The 18,262-nt window shown below is 37.0% G+C and overlaps 1 protein-coding gene across 1 annotated transcript in view; it reads right to left on the reverse strand.

Moving 5' to 3' along the window:
- Positions 1-18,262, reverse strand: part of LOC120501343 (SAM and SH3 domain-containing protein 1-like) — a 532,792-nt gene that overhangs the window by 367,415 nt on the left and 147,115 nt on the right.

Raw genomic sequence — 18,262 nt, forward strand, 5'->3', positions numbered from 1 at the left:
TTTTCTTGCATCTCTTTAATTCTTATTCATGTCCATTGGTCCTTGACTCTCATTGTGATTCAATGCAATAAAGGCTTCAGTTCAACTGAATTCAATCTCAGAAATCATCAAAAACTAAGATTTATGTTATAGTTTTTGGAAAACCTTATGACAGCTACCAATTCAGGTGAAGAGATGTAATCTCTTCTTCAACAGCATTATAAAGATATTCGCCTGACTCCTTCACAAAGGAAATGCACAAGGCAGCCTATTCTGTATCATGTTGTGATGACAGAAGTCACTATCATGTTGTGATGACAGAAGTCACTTTCTCTGTGGATGTTTGGCAGAAACCAGTTACCACCTGTGTCAGCGACTTTGTTTAATAGGTTTGTTTTATTGATTGAAAGTCATCTATGGTATGGTAGTTTTTACCAAAAAAAAATAAAAATTATCCTTTCAGTTTCAGGGTCACCCACTCCAAATTAGACTGAAGCCATCACTGCTTTTAAAATACCATACAAAACTATTCTTTTGAAAACACATAACTTGCTGAGCTTGCAAATGTGACACAATAACCAGCAGAAAGCAAGAGGCAAAAATCATAGGTCGATTTTCATCTTGTTATTGCAGACAAGATACCACTACCTGCAAAGGGGAGAGAGAGACTACAATTCTGGAAAAGTTACAAAAACACATCGTTTTCATGAGCAGGGCAACAGACACAAAGATTCACACGGTCTTCAGCTGAAGTTGATGTACCTGTCATTATACTGCACCAGTTCTATGATCTTCATCTGCAATACAAATCTCATTTTATACCTTACAGTGGCAAATATTAACAGCTACCTTTTCCCAAAAGAGTTAATCAAATGAGTAATCTGGATTTAGTTTGGGAAAGGAAAAAAGGAGGAAAAAGATTCTGTGATTCTTCTTTTTTTTTCTTTTTTTTTTTTGACTTCTATTCCCTGTTTGAAAGTTCTCTCAAAAAACCGCATCCCCAGCCTCTCACTAATAAGTAGTAGAATATTTTAGCTTTTGATTTTCATCAGTTATTGAAAAATTGTCTCTTTATACAGTCAAAATAGGTTGTTTCCAAGTTTAGTACAGATTCCCAATTTGTAAATATCCAGCTTGGAGAATTAATTTGGGGCAAGGAGGAATGGTGTGTGAGTGTGGAGTGGTGTGGGGCTTTTTGCTTTTTAATGTCATATAGTCAGACATAGAACAGAGGTTAGGAAAAGTCCTTCACTGCAACTGGGTACTGAAGATACCTTCAAAAATCTTGTGATCTATTAAAAAAACCCCAAAATATCTGGCTGGCCTTGTTTTGTAGCCAAACGCTGGTTTCATCTCATATAAAGTTGTTACCAACTAGCTCCAATAATGAACATCACATTATTATGCCATCAGACAAGCAGAGTGCATTAGGCCAAGGCTAAGAATTCCTCTCTTTCATCATTACGTTACACAGATCCAAAATGAGATACCAGATTGTGGTCCAAAGCCAGGATTGGCCAAAACACTAGCAACCCAGGAAGATACTACCAAGCTTTCCTCTGGGAAAGGGATACTGTGCAAATGGAAAAACATATCTGTGTGCTGAACTGCCCACATCTGAAGGGATTAACCAAAAGGAAAATTATTTAGTTGTGGAAGCTATCCTAAATTTTAGATAAATTAGCATCCTAAGTTCATTCACTTTTCAGATGCTTATTCACTGGCTGATTCCCATCTACTATGTGTGAGATCAGAATCACATCTATCACACCTCTATTAATAGAAGCTAATTTTGGTTGTCTCTTTTACAGCTTGGAAAAAAATACTAAATGATCACACACATAGAGTAGAGAGAGAGTGCCATTAAAATTATTCAACACATCTAGTTGCTCAGATAGGACAAAGGCAGTTTCTTTTAACCACAAATCTAATTAAAAACAGCTTACATAGAGAATCTCCAGTGTATAGTGAGAAAATATGGAAAACATGCATATTTAAAATCCCTGGATTTAAATCTAGCAGAGCCAATAAAGGAAAAGAATGTGGAAATAATTTCAATTAAATTTAGAATCCTAATTATTTTTTATTTCTTTTTCAGTAGGGTCTTAGGGTTTTTTGGGCACATTTAACCATTTTATCTTTGGTCTAAAGGACAGGTTTCCTAGTTGGGCCGCAAAATCTGTAGAAAACACTCAGGATGAGTAATCTGGTTGATATCATTAAAAATATTACTTGATAGAATAACTGAAGCTTTACATAATTCTGCTCCTTCTCTAGATCTCTCATGAGATCCAGGAAGATCTCATAATGAAGCATCTGCTCCATTTAAGCAGAGGTGACTGAAAATGCACCCCTAAATAAGGATATACCTCTCAAACACAATTGTCCAAAGTGATATCTAAACAGCAACTAGCACCAGAGAGAAAATGAAATTACAGAAAATAATCTCAGCAGCAAAAATAGAAACTCCAGATATAATAAAGACAACTGAAAGAAATCGGAATAATATTCCGTACTTTAAAAATGGCTCCTGGTGAAAAGAACCAGCGGAGAACGGTCTGATAGTAGCTGATTCCTGTGTTCTTGATGTATTTTTGTTGGCAATCACATAGAGGCAGCTGATTGTGCAGATGCATTGCATATGACTGAGAAGAATCATACCTCAGGTAAGATCAACATTTGTTTTAAAATATGTATGTCTTGTGCTTGATAACAGAAGAAAACCTAAACCTTGAAAATGTTTGTAGCTTACCTAGGACTGAAAAGCTATTTGCAGCTCTGAGAGAATTCTGAGAGAATAAAAGACCAACTCTTGGTCAATCTAAAGGACAGAAATGTCAAAGTGATATTCAAGGACATTTAGAATCAGTTCTTTACAGGGAGATCCTCATTTGCCCAGGAACAGCCCCCATGCTGATCAGGCTGTAGTTTCTGACCACACAAGTAAGATTAAAAATGCAAAGGTATCACAAGGAAGGGCTGGAAGCAAAAAGCAAGTGGACCTAGTTCAACGTCTTGTTAATAATACCTGGAGATTGCCCAAAGTGCCAAAACTGAGAAAATCTAATGAGGCAAAAAAAAAATAGAAGGGATGCAATTTATTTTTAAGAAAGAATACCAATATCCAGGTTCAGCTGAATCGCAGAAGGAATGGTGGCAGCACTGTGTCTGCATGACAGCATACATCAACTGCCTACAGTATGCTAGAGACCCAAAACAGGCGTATTAGTTCATTTTCAGAAATGCATAGTTGAGAAACAACTCCATTGCCTAATGACAAAACGGATATGGAGAAGCACCTTAATCAGTGGGCAGGTGTCTACCACCTAATCTTGCATGCAACTACAGCCACCTAAATTCTCCAAGCAAATAAAGTCAGTTGGTGTGTTTAGAACAAATCTAAAAATGACTAAGGCAACCTTCCCTGACAGAAAAGAGATGCTCACATCAGGCAGCCAAAGCCAAGCCTACCTTGGTGAGACATCCAGCAGCTAGCAAAATTGCTGTCAGAGGCAGGACCCATGCCTTCCCAGCCTGAAAATATTTGAAACTCACTGCTTGGGAGTGCCCTGCTTATCTGACAAGAGGCACAACTGAGAGGAAGCTGCCTCTGTTCAGAGCCGGAAAACCAAGATGGTAGAGGCAAAGGGCTGAAGAGAGAATGAGCATGAAAAATGTTGATATGATAGCTTTGTTCCTATTCACAGATCATTGCATAGAGCTTAAAAATGGTTTTCAGAACTGGGACCAGCTTTATGAATTCCCAAAGGAATTTGTTCTTCACTGGGCTATAAGTTGCATACTTGACATTTAACTTTCAATATAATAGTCTACTACTATAGCAGGCTCTAGTTTGCAATTTGCTACTATAATTTCTGAGGAACCCATCACAGTAACTTATGAAAGGCTAAGCAGCAGGCCAAAGTGCTCAGTCTGGTCTGCCTAAGCATTTGACTATATCAACAACAAAAAAAAAATCAGCAGTTTATGAATGCTTAAATTACATATGTGGGAGAGGACAGGTCAAGGTCATACAGCTGTACTTCACATTTCTGATTTTTTACAGAGACAAAATATGCAGGGCAACTCTCCAAAGTTTTACACGTCATTCAATTCTGGTGCTGACCTGCTTAAAAACTTGAACTTTATCCTCATGCAATGACTGAGAAAACTGTGAAGCTGCATTTTCCTTGATAGTTCAGACCTCATCAAGAAACATCCAATTGCTGAGTCAGTAAGATTTTTAAAAAGCTGCTCTATAATGCAGCTCTAATACTGGATTACTTCCAGTCTACTTTTTTGACCCTTCACTGAATTACATGGCATGGATTTTTCAAACAAAGCCTTCATTGCCTGCCATTAATCCTTTTGGGTAAGCAAATCAGCAAGCCTTTTAATCATTGCAATTGATGCAACCACTCCTAGAAAAGCACCACAAGCCATCTGCCAACTTCACAACTATCAGATCCATGAGTGAATGAAAGTACAAAATAAACAGCATGGTACAGAATGCCACGGCTGAATAAAAAATTAGAACCACCACTGGAGAGACGAATTTCTACTTTGTTGTACTACAATCCATGGAGCAGTTAAATCTCAATATAGAATTTCTATTATAGTAGTCTTTGCTCTGAACCACAAGTCTAAGCACAAACTCTTTTCTCTGCATTATAAGAACAGAAGAATGCAGTCACATATGCAAAAAATATGAACATAATGTAGGTTTTCATAGGCTACCTTGCTCCTGCTGCCTACAATCATGCTTTATCTGAAACAGTACTTCAAAATAAAGGAAAGTCTTTGTACGCTTTACACTTTAAAATGTTGTAATTTTTGTCCTATACAGTTAAATAAACTCGAAACTGCTTAATGGGATATGAGATGCCCCTTCAAAATTATGACAGGCCAATCAGCAAAGGCTACTGCAGCAAAGTAGTTGATAAAACTAGGTGCAAAATAAAACCCAGGACAGTCTTTTTTGAAACAGTTGAAGATGGAAAGTTACAGTGGAGACAAGGAAGGGTCACCATCCTCCCTCTGCATATATGGATTAGAATAATTTATCTATTTGTTTTCTTTTAACATGCTTTTTGAGAACATAATGGAAAAAACCCCTTAAAATACATTGAAATAAGAAATAATTGGAAAAAAAAAGTCTAACCACCATCACAACATGCTGGAATTAATAGTGGCTACAAGCAGAACAAAAGATACAATTTGATGCTCTGCTCGAAAGTGCTAGCAACAGCACAAGCGGCTGGGGCCTCTTCTGAGTCTCCCTCAAACTTGCAAAGATCAAGCCTTTTCAGCATAAGTTCAAAACTCAGAGAGCCAACTATTTGACAGTAGCAATCAGAAAAAAAACAAACCCAGCAGTGAACAAAAACTGTAAAAATTATAGTTATTGTTCCCTTTCTCTTCTCCCAGGCCAGAGATTTCCACCTCTAAGGATGGCAATTGCACCCAAAGTTTAGAAACAGAAGCTGATTGGGCATTAACCATAGGTTACAAGTGATAGAAATAAACTTTCAGTAGAAAGACAAGATAGTGAGAAGGCAGAGACTTTCCTGCACTGGTTTGTCTAATTCCCACCAAGCCCCCAGTTTTGCAAAAAATGAGCTGCTCATCCCTCACTTGGGCACGCTCACACCCAGTACTGCTCCTCAGGCTGAGGGAAAAGCCACCCCTGGCAGGGCAGGAGCAGGCAAGATTCTCTTAATCTGATGCTCAACCAGTAGCAGCTTGGGAAAATGAGAATCAATAGGGAAGTTGCTGATGAGCAGCTTTGCCTGAATACTGAGAAGGGAGTCAACCGGACCCTGGTAGCTTCTAGATAGATTCATAAGGCAAAAGCAATCAGTAAAATGTCAGGAGATGAGAGAGACCCGCAATCCAGCTTTTGTCACTGGCATGTGGTAGCTTCAGCCACACTTAGTGAAAAGCGCCACAGGCCTCTGGGCTCTTCTGAGGTCCTCAGTGGTTCATGCTTCTCTGAGTACTCAGGGAGAAGACAGCCTCCTTTCTGGATCCTCCCTTAGAACAAGAACCAGATGAATCACAAATACAAGGTTTCCTGCATAAGGGTGAATGGCCAGAAGCTGCTCTATTTGCATCCCCATTGCTCAGGAACCTTCCACTCAGCTGTGTCAGAAGCAGAACAAACTGGAGAGGCCAAAACCATGCCTTTGTTTGGGGCTGTTTGTAGAAGCAGTGTGAAGGTCTTTAGCCAAGATAATGTCCCAGGCCTCTTTTATTACCTGTATCCATGTACTAATAGAGAGCACAGACACATTCTTACTAAGGAAAAGCAATCCCAAAGCATTAAAAGATTTTTTTTTTGTTTACATTTTTTTTTCTAAAAAGTATCAAACCATTGTCGGCGTTGTGAAAAAATTTGATCAGTGTTTTCAAATTTGAATGGCCAAGTTCTATAAACTGCCTGGTTGACAGAAATATAATTAAGTTTCTGAAATCTCCATCCTTTGGCAATCAATTTAAGTGTGTATTTCTGATGTGTAAGTGTGGACTCAGATGTCTTATTTAAGTATCCCAGCAAGACAATGCCAGCATGATTATTTAATGTCCAAACAGAAGATTTTAATTAAAATTATTTTATCTCATTCCATGTCTTGAAGAAGATTTATCTGCAGAAGTCATACAGAACTTAAACCCCCTAAAAACTGGGGCTATTCACTTAAATGTATCTCTAATTTCAATAGTAAATGTATCTCTAATTTCAGCAGGCCAAGTGGCAACATTAATACAGGAGAAAGCAATCCAGAAATGGATTTCTTTATTGGCAACAGTTTTGGATTTGTGCTGAACACAGAGCTGATAATGGAGGTCTGTTTTTGTTAGTGCTGAGCAGAGCTTGCACAGAGCCAAGGCCTTTTCTGCTTTCTGCACAGCCACATTGCTGAGAATGCTGGGGGTGCATGGGGGACTGGGAGGAGACACAGCTGGGACAGGTGACCCAAAGTGACCAAAGGCAGAGTCCAGACCACATGACATGATGTTCAGTACATAAAGTGGGTGGAAGAAGGAGGAGGAGGGGATGTTTGGAGTAATGGTATTTGTCCTCCCAGATAGCTAACTAATACTGCTGACCCTATTTATTGCACAACCACAGTTTTTAATAAGAGTTTGCTATACTTTAAGTTCAACGCTTACAAGGTTTACATTATTTATTTATTATCTTATTGGTGGCTCCAGGCCATTCCTGGAAATTAATGACCAAAGACCAAACAAGGACTACTGTGAGGTGTTAACCTTTCCAGATGTCAGCAGTACCCCTATGAAATAATTTACAGAAGGTTTAGTCTCATAAGAAATGCAGAAATAATCTCTTTCTGCTTTCTAACATAACTGTTTTTGGGAAGAGCTACAGTTTTGTTTGCTAGAACCCTTTCCTAAAACTTTTGAAAGATGTTCCCAATGTGCTGAGTCTTTCTGAAAGCTTTAAACTCTGAAATTTGGCACATTCAGTCTCGATTACAATGGTTAAGGTTCTGCCAACAGAACCTGCTCTTTTAAGCATCAGGGGGGAAATATGCTTTTCTAAAGTGGGTCAGCTGGCCTGCTCCTGCTGGGGCAAAAGCTTCGGTATATTCACAGAAGGACCAAGCTATTGTCTGGCTTTATGTTTGCTATTATCTCTTGAATCAAAGAAGTCGTTGTTACTTTTAAATTCTGTGAAATATTTATATAAGAACATCCAGAAGGTTACAGTCTCCTACAGGCAAAGCCTCTGAAACTTCCTGAATGGTCCTGCTACTTTTTATATATTCTCCCTATTTGACATTTTATCAATGCCTTTTGTCTTCCAAATCCCCCATTCAACCACCATCTCCTTCCTTTCTGCAAAACAATAAGGGGCCAATATTCACACTTTAGAATTTGAATTTTCAGTTATAAATATGTACCTCATTTAAGAGTCCCTTGATGCATGAGAAAAAAATGAATATGTTTTGCAAAGTTCAAGAACTGAAGTGCCAAATGGTTGAAGGCCAAATCAGCTAATACTTAAAAAAAAAAAAAAATAAAAGATTACTATTGTAGATATGGACCAAAAATGTTTTGCTGTCACATAAAATTGAGTCATTGCTCTAACAGTGGAATCTAGTCTGCAGAATAGGGTGGTGTGCTCTATAGTGACCGCAACGCTTATAAATATTGCAGAAGCATGAATCTTGCTCTACTCTCTTAACCCACACGTCAACCAAGTCTTGTCCTCAACTCTGACAAGAGGAAGGGGAGACAGATAAACAGATACCCAGTGTAGATCCATGACTTTTGCCAGGTTAAACCTGCTCTAACACCCAGACAAGCACTCCTGTCCTGTTCACACAGCTGCATTCCTCTTTCCCCTCCTACATTTAAATCAGCTTAAAAGTTTTGCAAAGGTTCTAAAAAATCTTGGAAAAAAATTAGAAATAACAGTAATCCTGATCTAACTTGAGAAAGTAAAAAAACTACAGGAGGAACACCAATTAAAGAGAGCATATTTTCTGTCTGGTTTGAGAAAAATTCCCACACAGTTCAGGGGGCAAGTAGCAGAACCAGAGTAAGGATATGCAGGAAGCTCCCCAAGACAGCGCACACCTGTAAAACAGCATCCTGGTCAATGTCACTTGTGCTCATGGCACTTTTATATACTGACCTAAAACCATGCTGAACATGGAAAATGTAGTTTGTCTTATGTCTGTGCTCCCTGTTTAGTGTTTCTACTCACCACCCCCACCGTTAGTCACGTAAAGAAAAATAATTTGAGTCAAGCACTTAAATAAAAATAATACATATATTTTGATATCCCTAGTTCCTATAATGAACAACTACAAAACTATCATTAACAATCACTGTCTCCAGATCTCAAGAGACTCCTATGCCTTTTACTCATGATTACTACTGAATAAAGTTACTTAGATGCTGAAAGGATGCATAAAACCCAATACAGTTGCTTTGTGTAGTCTGAGGCACTGTTGTACAACTATGAAGTGCAATTCCCTATAGTTACTGTGAATATACTTGAAAAGAATGCAGTGTATTTTTATGAGAGTACACCATGCCAGAAATAAGGAAGATGAAAATTGCTATCAGATTATAAGCAGTCTAGAAATTCAACGATAACCTATATGCACAAAGAGATGTATATTTTTACATTTTACATATTAAAGACTACTGAGAGGATGAATTTTGTGTATCAACTCTGAATCCTTTAAAAACTTTGAAACATACCCTTATAGTAACTTTATGACCTTGTAGGTTTGTTCCATTTTACATTACAGTCATTTTCAATTGAAGATTAGACTGAGTCAAAGAACCATCAGTCAGTGCAATTTTAGAATGTTTTAAAGCAGGAGTAGGAGCAAGAGTAAACCTGGTCCTTTCATGATGTGAACATAAATAAGAAGTGACACCGTGGCAGCTACAGAGTATTTCCTTTACCTTTGTGAAGGCTTTCTTCTATCACACCTGTGCTTCCATAGGCTTTTAACCAAGCTGTAGCAAAAACATGGAAATTGCCTAGTCAGTCCTCTCTTGGATAGACATTTCTCCCCACATGATCTACTGAGTCTGCCACTGAGCCTATCCAGTGACTTACAAAGTCCCACAGTTCAAGTACTGTCAGCTGTGCTTATCACTTCTGCTATCCCAGAAGTGATAAAAAGAGGGCTCAGCCATCTCTGTGAGTCCAGACAGAGTATCTCCTACTTTGTCACTTGAGACATTTACATATATTTCCCCAACATGTATGGATAATAGAGCTGGGGATAGGCTCCAGCACTGCTCCACGACCATTTACTGTCAAAGCTGTGATTAATATCTTGTCTGGTGTTTTTGCTCACACCAGGTAACACAGGTGTGATTGAAAAATAGTCTGCTTGTAGCAAAATGCAAGGGCTGTTCTTAATAGCCTGTGTACATGAGGACATGATATTTTTTTTGAGGGAAAAATATACTATATGAGTACAAACTCTGTTGTGCTCCTTGAGATAAAGGCCAAGGAGTGACGCTTTGCCCATAGATGCTTTCCCTACATAATCTACTTCCCTGCAAATGTACTAAACTCCTGGTGAAACATGGCAAGAAGGCAATCATTGAGTTTCAGCAATCAAGTTTAACCTCTGATTGCTCTGTCTGTGATTACTTCTCATTGGACAATTTTAGGGCTTTGCCTTCCCCATACTACCTTCCCACAAACATACACATTCTCCTCTATTTTCTGTGAGGATTATTAATAAATGAGAAACTGCCATTGTAATAGGGAAATGTCTCTCAGTTGAAGGCCTTTTATGGCACAGTGACCACTTGGAGCCTGTCACTGCAGCAGCTGCCAGGCATCTATGACACAATTGTTACTGTAAGCCACCCCAAAGCCAGCAAAGATGACACTGCAGAGGGAAGATTGCAATGCAGAGCTAAGCTCTTGAAATAAAGTGTTTACAAACCCGACGCATTTTATTTAATTTTTCATAATTCTAAATGGTTTTGTTCAGTACATCTTTCTTAACCTAAGATTCAAACAAATTTGTTTTCTTCATTAACCTTTCTTGATACTACTCCCTACTCATGCACACACTTTTAATTTGTTTATTTAGCACCTTGCAGGTATGAGACACACACTATCCTCTTTGGCTATACTTTTTTCTTAATAGAAAATTTTAAGATGTTCTGTAGAACCAGTAACCAAGAACAACCCTGTTCCAGTTTTATGAGTATGATAGAAGCTAGCAAATGCACATCGGTGTGGTCAGAAAGAGCTCTTAGGGATTGGTTTCAATTTTAAAAATTCCTCTCCATTTCTACTCTATCTTCATAATCTTCTATTATACTTCTAAATAAAGCCTTATAATGAACACGTCACTCTTGCATATGAAAAACTATATATCAGGTGTTAAGGAAAACACTGTCAGTGTCTTAAAATCCTCATTGCAGAACAGCTAGGTCTGTGAAAGTAGGCATACATACTAACCTTTTAGCATGAACAGAGAAAAAGAGGATGAAACTTCAAGAACTACACTTTCTTTTAAAAAAGTAAATGAAAATTTCAGCTCAAAGATCCAATGTAGAACTACGTACTGTAACTGAGGCAAAGGCTGCCATGAGTCGCTGTCTTCAGCAAATGAATATAGATTTTAAGGATTACATGTATATCTTGCCTAGCAAGCACCTGCAGTAATTGAAGATGCTGCTGTTCCACAGCAATATGTTCGAGCTTGGTGCTGGAGGTTACTGCATCAACATGCATTCTTCAGCCACTTCATCTGAAATCCAGCAGCTTAGCCCAACCCACATTTTCATGACAATATAAACTAAAACCACTTAATTTTGCACTGTTGATGAACACTTTCATAACCTGTTGACACATCTCTCTAAGAGGTGGTTTTTAAACTTTTGCAGCTGATTGCCATGTGACATACACCTAAGATTTTAATTGTAAAAAACTGAAAATTAAATACAAGATTAACATTTGGACCCCAATTTTCTTCTTCAGAACCCAGGCTGATCTCTGGAGCATGTTTGGTCTACTGTGCAACTAGGATTGCTCACAAGTCTAGCAGTGGTGCTTCAGACATTTCTACAACTAGCCCAAAATTAGTACACAAGTTAAAATCTTGCAATGAGAAAAAAACCCTTTTTTTATATACAGCCAGGATCTCAATTTCATTAGTCAGTTTCTTCCTGCAATACACTCTAAAACTAATTTAAACAAGGAAATGTGACAGTTATGGCTAGCCCTGAGGCAAATGCCCTAAAGAGATATGGGTTGCAGAACTAAAGCTATGACAATCTGTACAACATACATAACTGTAAAACAAAGTGATGGAGTGAAATCATGAAGCATTTGAAAAACAAAAAATAAAACTCCATTCTCTACATCAGAAGTTATCAGTAGAGTACAACCAGCATACCAAGTTTGCATTGTTGAATTCAGCATATCTTGCATTTAGACTGATGGAAATGAAGAAGTCTGTAACCATGTTCTGAATTGCCTGAACAGTAACTTGAGACACAGTTTTCTAATAGTCAGAGTAGAGAAATGTGCTGGTGGCAGGGGACCTGAGGGAAAGAAACACCATTTTCAATTATTTACTTGATGACAACCTACACTCCACAGCATAATCACTTCTGTAAATTACGAAAGCCTTACTCCTGTTGTAATGACTTGGTAATAAGTCCAAATGCATTGGAGCATGACACAACATCTAAACTATTACATGAAGTGCAAAAGATCATTACCTGGCTCAGAAATTATTATTGTAAATAGCATCTTGTGCAATTAACAATATCCACTGAATTTGAAAAATGACAAGTCATTTTAGGCCAACTATACATTGCTTCTCTAACATTTACATATTACTGTGAAACAAAGACCTCTTTATAGTTAGAGCCCAAATCCTGAGAATTTGGAACGTATGTGTTTGAGCAAGAGAGAGCAGGAATGTCTGTCATTCACTGGATGTCTGTCTTCTGTTTGCTGTATGTTTTGAATTCCAGCATTTGATAACCTCAGACACTGTCTAACTGGATAAACATTTGATAATTTTCTGCTTAGCAGAAAATAGTTCAGATGTAAGTTCCAACTGTCATATTCTATCCTTATTCTTATCTATAATCAAAACACAATAAACTTGTTTCATCATAAAATAAATTTGGTGGAATAAGGCTTTTAGATCAGTGCATAATGAAAGCTGCCTTCTATGCTCTCTTCCTATGGGACACAGGACAATTTCAGTTTTGAGCATCAAACAGTTGGTTTTTATAGGATTTCCAAGAATAAAAAATACTCTTTTATTTTCATTGTTTATGGGTTTGGATCTTAAATCATCAATGTAATTGTCCTTAGTGAAAAGATAATGTGATTACAAGGAGTGGGTCCAACTGTTAACAATAGGGTTCTCTACTTTCAAAAGAGACTGTCCTATTTTTAATGATAATTTATGAAAAGAGTAATAAAAACCCCCTAGCATTTTCCACCCCTTTTATGTTGAGTCCTTTAACATCATAAAGTAATCAAAGTGCTAGTTTCATCTTCTTGTGCTTCACTAGAGCACCTCATCAATAAAAAAAAAAAAAAAGGAAAGGATTTTCTCCAATAGGAGAAAAATCTACAGCAAGTTCTCCTGCCCTTTTCCTAAGTCCAGGGATGCATTACTCAGAGAATATTGCATAGGTGCTCATTAGAGTGTTACTGCATTTTGAGAAGTTTCAGTAGCCTTCTGGTTTTCATTAATTTCTTCTATACCTCCTTTTTTTTTAATGTCTCTCCATCTTTACTCTCAGTGCATAGAAAACACACAAAAAGAATTACACCCACTGCTGAGGCCTTTTGTGCTGTATTTCAATATTTCAACATATATCTGTTTCTAAAACAGAATGCTGGTACTCTAAATATAGTCACAATCAGGGAATATTAACTTATTCCTTTAAATAATTTTTATTTAAATATTTTATGTCAGACATAAAATGCAGATTTGGGCTCCTAAAGAAACATGTGGTGTTTATACATCTATATATGTTTCTTATAAATATAATGCAATGATCTTTAGATCTTCATAATACACAAGGCCCAGCAATAATATGAAATCAGGTGTGCAACAAAGCCAGTCTTGACAATGGAAAAATGTTTTCTTTTCACTGTCTCTTTATCCAAAACCCAAATCACAGTCAAACTGAACATTTTCTGAGCTTTGAAAAAAGTTGGCTAGATTTTTTTCCATCCACAGTTTCTTCTCCTGTGACCACCATATCACAGAAATATCAAACAAGTTATTGTGGTCAGACTGATGAAAAGCAGAGGTTTCTTTTCAGTCATGCTGGACTGGTTTGTGGAGTCAGTGTACACAGTGACTGAATGTTTCCCCTAGATTTCTGCAAACATATTCAAATTGCTTGGGATTCTTCCAGAAGTAACACTTGCATTCTAGCAAGTGCCACTTTTATTAGCTAATGCTTCCATTCAAAACTGATGAAGAAAAACAACAATGGCTATTTTATACAAATTTACAGTCCAACTCACTACCCACTTTTCTTATAAAGAAGCAGCTATTCCAGAGAGTTCAACAGCCTTTTTAATATGTAACATGACTATTTCCAAGACTAGGTCAAAGCCCCTTTAATGTCTTTAAAGCATTTTTGACTTGCCAGTTCCTACCCCACAGAGTAAATACAGCAGCATAGCTGAATGTGAAATCTGCAAAATACTTCATTTGCTACTGAACTCTTAAAATCCCTTTGACAGGGTCACACAAGGTGTGAGAGACACCAGACACAGTCAGTATACTTTTGGCAGTGAGATTTCATGAGAAAGTGCGTGATGGGACAACTTCCCAAAATGGAGATTTGTTAAAGCAAAGTTATGAAGCTCTGATGAACAGTTCATACAATCAAGTCAGTAGCATTCCCAGAGTCTCCTTTCAGTGTGGGCGCTAAAACCTTGTGAGTACCTTCTTCACTGAAAAATAGCCCAAGATCACAGTTTGATCCTGTGTACAGAACAGCTGGGCACTGCACCACATAAAATATAATCAGTATTCTTCTACTATTTACCACCTGATATACAATCATTATTCTTCTACTCCTTGAATCTACAATTGTAGTTGTCTTCTGAATCACATACCATGCTGTAATTTAAATGACCAACTGTCCACACCATATAGCTCATTAGGAAGAGAGCAAAGCTGAACTCTCCTTCTTGCTCTATTTCCTTAATTAGCTCAAAATCTGTTCTCTCTTACTGTTTTAATGTATATTAATGAGATATATTTTATTCATCTACTAATTTATTACCAAACTTTTATTTCAAAGACTGGATTCTGAAAGAAAGATTTGCAGTTACTGTTGTTTTCAGAGTTCAGGTTTTTGATCATCTGATAGTCAGGAAACACAGTAGGAGATGCTTTGTATCAGGGAGGTAACAAGGGACTTACGAAATCAGAGGATTTATTTGTAGTTAGTTGTGCTATCAATAAAACAACAGAGCTCCTGCTAAGGAAGCAGTTTGTTGGGGGCATGTAGCACAGTAGGAACACCATGTCTGTCTTTAAAGGTGACCTGAAAAAAATTATGTTATACTGCTGAGCTGTTTATTATGGGGCCTGTTTCTTTCACAGTACAAAACCTGTCACATTTAAAAATTACTCCAAAATGTTACTCCAAAAATCCGTGTTTGAGAAACCCTGCATGAAGGGCATAACATTACACAAAGGAAGAGGGTCAGAAGCCATGCACCATACAAGTTCATGCACTGATAGATGACAAACCTTCACCAGGAAATGACATCACTGATCTTTTGCTATGCCCTTCATTGCTTCAGTAGTGACACATTTTAGTAAGGCCTGTTAATGTCTTCAAACTAAAAGATGGTAGATTTTGGCTAGATACATGGAAGAAATTTTTCACAATGAATTTGGTGAAACATTGGAACAGATTGGCCAGAGGGATGATAGTTACCTCCCGCTGAAGCTACATTAGGTGAGATGACAGTACCTTTCATAAACAAATAATAAAGTATGTAAATAACTATTCATCTATCTTAATCAGCTACTGGTTCTTCATTAGTTTAAATTCATACCAATCTCTTCTTTGGCTGAAGATAAATATCTTCACCATTCAGCTTTTAATTTGCTCAATATTCTATTATCTTCTCCCCTTCAATAGGGATGAAGTGATTAAATTATTTTTAGAGATTAAATAGCTTTCATATACATATGTATGTAAAAATAAATCCTTTCTCAATGATACGGGCAGGTTGGCTGAATAGCAGCTAAGATGTGTTACATCCCAGGCTGACGCTGGCACAGACTAAGTTCCATTTAAAATTTTTCCTTTTAAAGAGATATATTCTCAACAAAGGAGAAAAAACATATTTAATCAACAGAAAATGTAAGGATAAATACAATGTGATCTTACCAGGAGCTACAATGCATGTCTTTTATTCTGTATTTTGATAAATGTGTCATATATCTTTGAAATGGAAAAACATCTGATGAGAGCATATCCCTCCCAGAATGTGGCCCTCTCCACCAAGGTCATACAGTTATGAAGATGTTTTTCCTCCATTACAGCACATTTTCATTATGATTTATGACTGCAAAAACCTTTTCACATTAAGATTTGTTTGATTGTCTGTTTCTATTAAGGGTATCATAATAATATTTTTCTGTTTTCCAAATAAATGTTCCACACTACCTAGCATCCGCCAGACTTGCACAGGACTGTGACAGTGATTAATTTCTGTTGCTGAACTCTTTATTTCCAATAACTAATTTAGGAAACTCACTGCTTTTTAATAACTAAAAGGTATAAATTCTGCAGGGTATTTTTGCTTATGTAATTGATAAAACATCTTCCTATAATACCCATAAGTTATGACTGTATTGTATAAATCTATCTCCTCTGAAGTGTCCTGTAGGACATGCAGTATAGGCAGCTGCTGTGCACTGAGGTATAAAATTTACACTAAGAGGAATAACACATTACCACAATACCAGAACTTCTCTGAAAAAATTAATATAAAAATACTTTTACTGCTATAATTTTATCTAGATGATAAAGTTCTAATTAAATCATATATAATAGAAATAAATTATATATAAGGTTTTTGAGACTGCTCAATATAATCTTCCCATAAAAAATTGCAAAAGCACAATTTGGCTTGAGTTTTAAAAAGCAAATTAGACAAACCACTGGAAAATTGTTTGTGGAGAAAAATGGTGCAATGACACACAGAAGGACAGGTAACTTTAGAGAACTTCCCTAATATCTAATATAATATCCCTAATTTCTCAGTCACTGGTCCTTCCTTAGGTAAAACTATAATCAAGTGTAGACAAAGTTGGAAGCAAATTCCAAAAATAAATGGTAAACTAACACTCCATTTTTAAAGCAAGCTCATGAAATTATCCTTGCTTCTACATAATCCTTTCTGACAGGTGAGCCCACATTAGAAAATCAGGAAATTTTCTTTTGTAGTATCATATATTATACATGCTTAAAAACACTTTAATGTTTAGAAAATAATTTGGTCTTGGTATGGCCTACTATTTTTGAAGAAGCTATAGGAAGTTTTTTCAGGCAGTGATGAATCCAAGTCATAGTACAGATGGATAATCAGACTTTTGATCAAAGTAGCTAAGAGCTTGGTTTCACAATTCTATTGATCTGCAAGCCACTAAAGCCTCCAGAAATTATTTGTCAGCAGCCAAAATATGCTGATATTTCATCAGGTTTTGATATCCATGTATTTATATTCAACTTTATTGCACCTTATAGGAAGGTATAGTCCATATATTTGGGTTAATAAAAGTTAAGATGACTTCCCATGCAAACATAAGGCTGAAAGTCATGTTGAACAGAAACCCACTCCTCTGAAATAGTCTCTGCTAAGAACAATGTCTCTGGGCACTAGACCAGACTACAGAGGGGAGTAAAAACACCTTTTTAAGATACTCAGTAGCTGTTCCTTATTGTGCATTTTACCGGAAATCAAAGACAGCAGTTTTTCAGTAATGCTTATAATCAAAACTATGATATCTGTATAGTGTGCAGGCACGGTCATCACTTATTCATACTGCACTATTCTTGGCTCTAACTCAGCCATCCTTTGTAGTTGCACAGAAAGAGCAGGAGCTAAGGAGGATACAAGGACACTGACACAGACCCTTCACCATACCATACTGGAAAGCCTCTCCAGATTTTCTATCCACCTAACCTTATATCACTTCTGTACATGCTACAACCTGCCATTTTATGTGTGTACAGGATTTTACTGTTTGTAAAAAAAAAAACCCACTAAGATGTTTGTGCCAAACAGCTCCTACTAGACAAGACACAGGACAGCAGAGACTTTGTCTGTGAATATGCAACTGAATTTTAACAGCCCTGGAAGAGAAAGGGTTGAACACTCCTAATCTATTGGCCAGTATACAAAAATATTATCTGCCAAAGGCCTAAATACTTCTCAGACATACTTTTAATAGCATTACTGTGTTAGTCAAATTTAACAAGAAAGTGAATTCAGCTGATGCTGTAAGAAGAATGAAGTTGTTATGTTTTAGCATTCTGTCTTTTTAGAAATTATCATGGGATTTATTAAGTGCCAGTCGATCATGTCTTTCAGGGACTGAAAGTATTCTTGGATATGACAAAGGCAATATGTTACATTATTTCTGTATCATAAAGCAATTCACCAGGCATGGAGTAGTGTAGTAAAGAAAATTACAGTAATTCTCAAATTGACCAGGATGAATGTGCTCTTACCTTAAATACACACTGAGCATCC

Source organism: Passer montanus, unplaced genomic scaffold (genome assembly GCF_014805655.1).
Source record: "Passer montanus isolate IOZ18808 unplaced genomic scaffold, ASM1480565v1 scaffold2, whole genome shotgun sequence".
Taxonomy (NCBI): Eukaryota; Metazoa; Chordata; class Aves; order Passeriformes; family Passeridae; genus Passer; species Passer montanus.